This window comes from Lactuca sativa, chromosome 8 (genome assembly GCF_002870075.4).
Source record: "Lactuca sativa cultivar Salinas chromosome 8, Lsat_Salinas_v11, whole genome shotgun sequence".
Classification (NCBI taxonomy): domain Eukaryota; kingdom Viridiplantae; phylum Streptophyta; class Magnoliopsida; order Asterales; family Asteraceae; genus Lactuca; species Lactuca sativa.
Window position 1 is genome coordinate 254468186 of NC_056630.2, and position 6269 is coordinate 254474454.

Consider the following 6269-nt stretch of genomic DNA (forward strand, 5'->3'; position numbering starts at 1 on the left):
TCTTCTTCTAACACACCATGAAGAAATGCTGTTTTCACATCCATCTGATAGACAATGAAATTCATGTAGGATGCGTATGCGAGAAATAGTCTGATTGCTTCAATGCGAGCAACTGGAGCAAAGGTTTCCCCATAGTCGATGGATTCAATTTGAGTAAACCCTTGAGCGACAAGCCTTGCGTTGTTGCGAGTAATGATTCCATCTTTATCAACCTTGTTACGATAGACCCAGCGAGTTCCGGTGATAGTCTTTCCTGATGGTCTTGGGACAAGAGTCCAAACTTTGTGCCTTTCAAACTCATTCAGTTCTTCTTGCATGGCTTTAATCCAGTCAGCATCTTGAAGAGCTGTGTGTATCTTGTCAGGTAAGATCATTCAAACGAAATTAACATACATGCAAAATTTATTAGATACACGAGATCTAGTTCGGACACCATCATGAATATTCCCAATAATTTGATCAACAGGATGATATCGATGTTTAGAAACTGATGCTGATTCCGGAGAGTTTGACACTGACAAGATATCAGTTGCAGGAGAGTCTTCAGCTTCAAGGATTTCATCAGCACCTGATGAATTATTTAATGATCTGGCTGCAGTATCTTGATTCAAGGAACATGGAACTGGAACGATAGAATCAGAAGTATCAGCTTCATCTCCAGCAGGAGGAACTTCGTCAAATGGACAAGAGAGAAGCTCTTGAAAAATAGAAGAGGAATGAGTGACTTTTTCATCAGTGTATGATTCCTCATCAAACTTCACATGAATGGATTCTTCAATGCATTGCCTGTTCACATGAAAAACACAAAAAGCCTTTGAAATAGATGAGTACCCAACAAAAATACCTTTGTCAGCCTTAGGTTCAAATTTAGATCTTGGGTCACGCTGATTTAGAATATAACAAATACATCCGAACACGTGAAAGAAGGATACGTCTGGCTTTCAATTTTTTAGCATCTCATATGGTGTCTTCTTGTGAATCCTGTGAATTAGAGATCGATTCTTAGTAAAGCACGTTGTATTGACAGCTTCAGCCCAAAACGACATGGGAAGACCAGCATGAATCATCAGGGTCCTTCCTGCCTCAATCAGTGTTCTATTTCTTCGTTCAGCAACTCCATTTTGTTGAGGAGTACGAGAAGCTGAGAAGTTTTGCCCAATGCCTTTATGATCACAAAATTCTTCAAGAGTTGAATTTCGGAACTCAGTACCATGATCACTTCTTAGTTTTTTAACCTTGAGACCTGTTAGTGTCTCATTCTTATGAATCAGTGAGATAATTTCCTGTGCAGCATGAATTTTCTTCTTCAGGAAAACCACCCATGTAAATCGAGTGAACTCATCCACAATCACTAGAGTATACTTATTTCCACCTAGAGAGCGGACAGGAACAGGTCCAAACAAGTCCATGTGGAGCAAATGTAGAGGGTCAGATATACTGGAGCATGACTTTGGTTTGAAAGATGACTTGGTTTGTTTTCCTTGTTCACAAGCTGAGCACATCTTGTCTTTAACAACGCTGAATTTTGGGAGCCCTCTAATTAGATCTTGATTGGATAATTTGGATAGGTTCTTGAAGTTCAGATGAGAGAACCTTTTGTGCCAAATCCAGCTGAGATTGGTCTGAGACTTTGTAAAGAAGCATTGCATCAACGCCTTGTCACATAAGAACATATCAAGAACATATATATCATCCTTTCTACTTGCTGAAAGTACGATGTTCTTGTCAGTGTTGACAACTCTACCCTCCTTCTTTGTAAAGTGAACTTCATAGTCAGCATCACACAATTGGCTGATGGAGATAAGGTTGTGTTTGAGACCCTTTACATATGAAACGTTTTGAAAAACCACATTATTGCATTTGATATTTCCATATCCTTTAGTGAACCCTTTTCCATTGTCTCCATAAGTTACTGCAGGACCAATTTTCTTGACATAGTCTTCCAGGAGAGACTTGGATCCTGTCATATGACTTGAGCAACCACTATCTAAGTACCAAAGATGCTCCTGACCCTGCAGTGCTGAGAAACTAATTAGAACACACTGAACCATTCGAGGATGGGTCATTCACAAAGTTATTTGATAATAGATTATAACACTCCTTAGGAAGACAGTTTAAAGAATTTGACTTAAGAGTCCATTTTTCATTTCTAACTTTAATATTATCAGCTCTTAAGGATGATTTATCAAATGAACATTCACTGATCTTGTGAGAGGTATCACCACATCTGTAACAAACTCTAGTACCAAAGTTCCTCTTGGTGAGCAAATTTTTGGACTTGACACATTTTGAGATGTAAGATTCACCAAGAGAGCTTTGAATCCTTTTGTTTATCATTGAGTCACAACTGAATTCAGTGTCAGAAAGAATTTGATCAGTGATAGATGATGAGCTATCAGTGTCCGATTTGGACTTATTCACAGATGCATTGCAATCAGGAAAATGCTTAAGTTGTTCATGAACAGCATGAAACACTCCGTTTGAGATAGGGAAGGCAATAATCTTCTCAGTGAGGGGAGTTGGTCTTACAAGATGTGCAGGGTAAGAGGTTGGATCAATTCTGGTAATTTCAACATTACACTCAGTAACACCATTAGAGTTAGTAACACAATATTCATCAATTAGACTCTGATTAATAAAAGAGTTACTGACAAACTTATTTTTGAAATTGTTTTCATCTCATTCATGGAATAAAATTTAGATTCCTTTTTTTGTGATTTAAAAACTTTTTCAGCTTCTGCAAAATCACCCCCAAGAATTTTCTCACATGAATGTGGAATTTGAGCAGAAATAATATAATTAGCATTTTTGTGAGATTTGGCCCAAGTATGAAGCACAGTTTGTTCTTTGATTAAAAGATCTTTAACATTATCAATTTCAGCAGACAGAGATGAGTTTGACAAACTAGTGATTCTAAGATTTTCCTGAGTGGAATCAATAATGTTATTTTTCATGGATATTTCAGTTTCAAGAAGATCAATTTGATTTTGCAAATTTCTTATTGTTTGATTCTTCTTAGAATTAATAACACCCAAATACTCAAACATTTTGATTTTTTCATTCATTGAATAGGAAACAAAGTTTTTAACCTGATACATTGAAGAAGAGTCAGTGTTGTGCTTCCTGGAATTTTCAACAACATCAGACATATCAACATCAAATGTACTTGTGCCTTTTTCAGGAACATCCATGTCTTCTATCTTTACCATTAGACACTTGACTTCATCATCTGAGGACTCCTTATTAGTCTTCCGTTTTTCTTCTTCAGCAACAAGATCTTTATGTTCCAAGTTCTCTGCTTTCAGCTTCTCAATCAGCTTGTTGTACTTCTGCTTCCAGTATTCATCCGAGCCTTGTTTTTTTTTTGTTTACATTCCTTTGCAAAATGATCAGTGCTCCCACAGTTAAAGCACTGAGCCTTCTCTTTCTTATCAGTACCATGCTTTTTATCAGCTTCTGATCTTTTTGAAAACTTTCCACCCATCTTCTTCTAAAACTTTGAGAAGTTTCGGCCTGACTTCTCAAAGGTCTTTACAATTAAAGCTGCACTAGCCATAACCTTTTCAAGATCATCAGTGTCAGTTTTAGAGGAATCAGTGTCTGAATGAGTTTCAGTGTCTGAATCTGACACTAGCTTTTTATTTGAGAATAAGGCTACAGATGATTCACGCTGAGAATCTTTCATCAGCTCCTTTCTTTGAAGCTTGGATTCCTCATAGTATCGAAGATTTCCATACAGACTTTGTAAGTCCATAGTGTTGATCTTCTCACTATTTTTCAGCACATCAACATGGTTCTCCCAACCTGCACCCAGAGAATCCAAAAACTTCTGCACTAGAACAGTTCTATGCTTCAACTGATCTAATCTCCGTAGATCATTAACAAGAGTATTGAATTTGTTAAAGGTTTGAGTCAAGGTTTCACCTTTCTTAGCAAAAAAATGTTCATACCTTCAGTTAAGATCATTTATTTGAGTAGCCTTGACTTCTTCAGTGCCTTCAAAAGATACAGTCAGAGTATCCATCATCTCTTTTGCTGAGATACAATTTTGAACTAGCCCAAAAATATTGTATGGAAGAGCGTATCTGATTGCGGCACGAGCAAGAACATCTAGACCATTTTTTCTTTTGTCATCTGCCGTCCAGTTTTCTCTAGGTTTTTTCTTCATAGCACCATCAGGAACGTTGTTTTTCAGAGGCTGATACATTGGAACATATGGACCCTTTTCGACAATGTCCAACATGTCTTCATCTACTGACTCTAAAGCATATAGAGCCTTTATTTTCCACATGGAAAAATTTGTTTCATCAAAAGGAGGAATTTTAGTGGAGGGATGATTTGATGAGTTCGACGAAGAAGAGGATGAAACCATTTGTTTGATAAGAGAAACCCGCTCTGATACCAATTGAAAAGGCCTTTAGATCAATCAATTTAACAAACAATGACAGTAAATAAGAATAAGAAGAATTCACGAAGAAAAACTTTCACTAAGAAAGATAATCTCACAAAGAGATTATCGTGTGCACAAAGCAGCGATTAGGGTTTGTGAAAGGCGTAACCATTCACAAACCTATACAAAAGATTATATACTGCTATTCTAGACAATCCCTACAAATCAGGGATATGCCAGCTAACTAATTTACGCTAACTATGGAAACAAGATAAATACAAAATCTGTTACAATTCACTGAATAAACTAAACACGCTGAGCTGCTCAAACGCTGATGTTGATACTGAGATATACGCTGATGCTGAGATTTAATTCAAACATCATCATATTTCAAGGTTCGACCTTACACTATTTTTTATTTATAATTCCTAGTCTATCACATCTAAACTACACCTTATAGATAGTGAACCCGATCAAGTATAGTATAGTTTTGATAAGTAAGGGTGTCGGGGAGCGGTTGAGAATTAATATTAGAATTGTTTGATTATAAGTTATACTAAATTCAAGAAAGTGATAAACTAGGAGTTGTATTATTAAATCTCAAGTAATAACTAACTAACTATATAAACTGACTGGAAAAGAACCACTTCATGTACCTTGGTTTATATTGGATTACATCTCAAAATCATGGTTAATTACTCAAGTGCAATGAATTTATTAGTTGTTTAACCAATTAGAGGTTACTAGTTATCGTAATCAAACTAACTACCATATTCCAATTTATAAACTCTAACCGCAATGATCATGCAATTAAAGAACATTACAATGATTTTAAACATTAATTGGATTCTGAATGATAATGTCACACCCCCAAACCAGAACAACGGAAACGTTCGGGGGTGGATGACTTCATGCATAGTATCATAACAACGAGTATAATAGTGAAGAAAGCAAACACAACCATCATCAATATAATTGAAAGAGTTACATCATAGAGTAAGTTTACATGTTTCAAAATCAATTACATCATGATGACAAAATAAGTTTTGAATTTAACGCGTTGGTGTCCTGTCCTCTAAAGCAGTTGATTATCTTTTTAGTAATTTCCTGAGAATACAAGTTGTTTGCAAAAGTGTCAACACAAAGGTTGGTGAGTCCATAAGAGTTTTAATTGAGAAATAAACTATTTTCCTTGTAAAAGCGGTAAAGGGATTCAAGAAAATCCAATATTTTTTTTTCGAAAAGTGTGTTGTAAGTTTCCGTGTTATGAAATTGTGCATCCTAGAATCCCCAATAATTTCCTTCCATAATCTACAAGTGTATATAAGTTATATAAAATCAAAGTTAAATAAACCGTCGAATGTAATGGGTCTGTCCTAGGCCCACAACCAAACAAGGAACAAGAAATAAAGCGGACCCACCAATTCTAAGTCGATCACGACTAAATTCTATAATTGAAAGAGTTACATCATAGAGTAAGTTTACATGTTTCAAAATCAATTACATCATGATGACATAATAAGTTTTGAATTTAACGTCTTGATGTCCCGTCCTCGAAAGCAGTTGATTATCTATTTAGTAATTTCCTGAGAATACAAGTTGTTTGAAAAAGTGTCAACACAAAGGTTGGTGATTCCATAAGAGTTTTAATTGAGAAATAAACTGTTTTCCTTGTAAAAGCGGTAAAGGGATTCAAGAAAATCCAATATTTTCCTCGAAAACTATGTTGTAAGTTTCCGTGTTATGAAATTGTGCATCCTAGAATTCCCAATAATTTCCTTCCATAATCTCCAAGTGTATATAAGTTATATAAAATTAAAGTTAAATAAACCGTCGAATGTAATGGGTTTGCCCTAGGCCCACAACCAAACAAGGAACA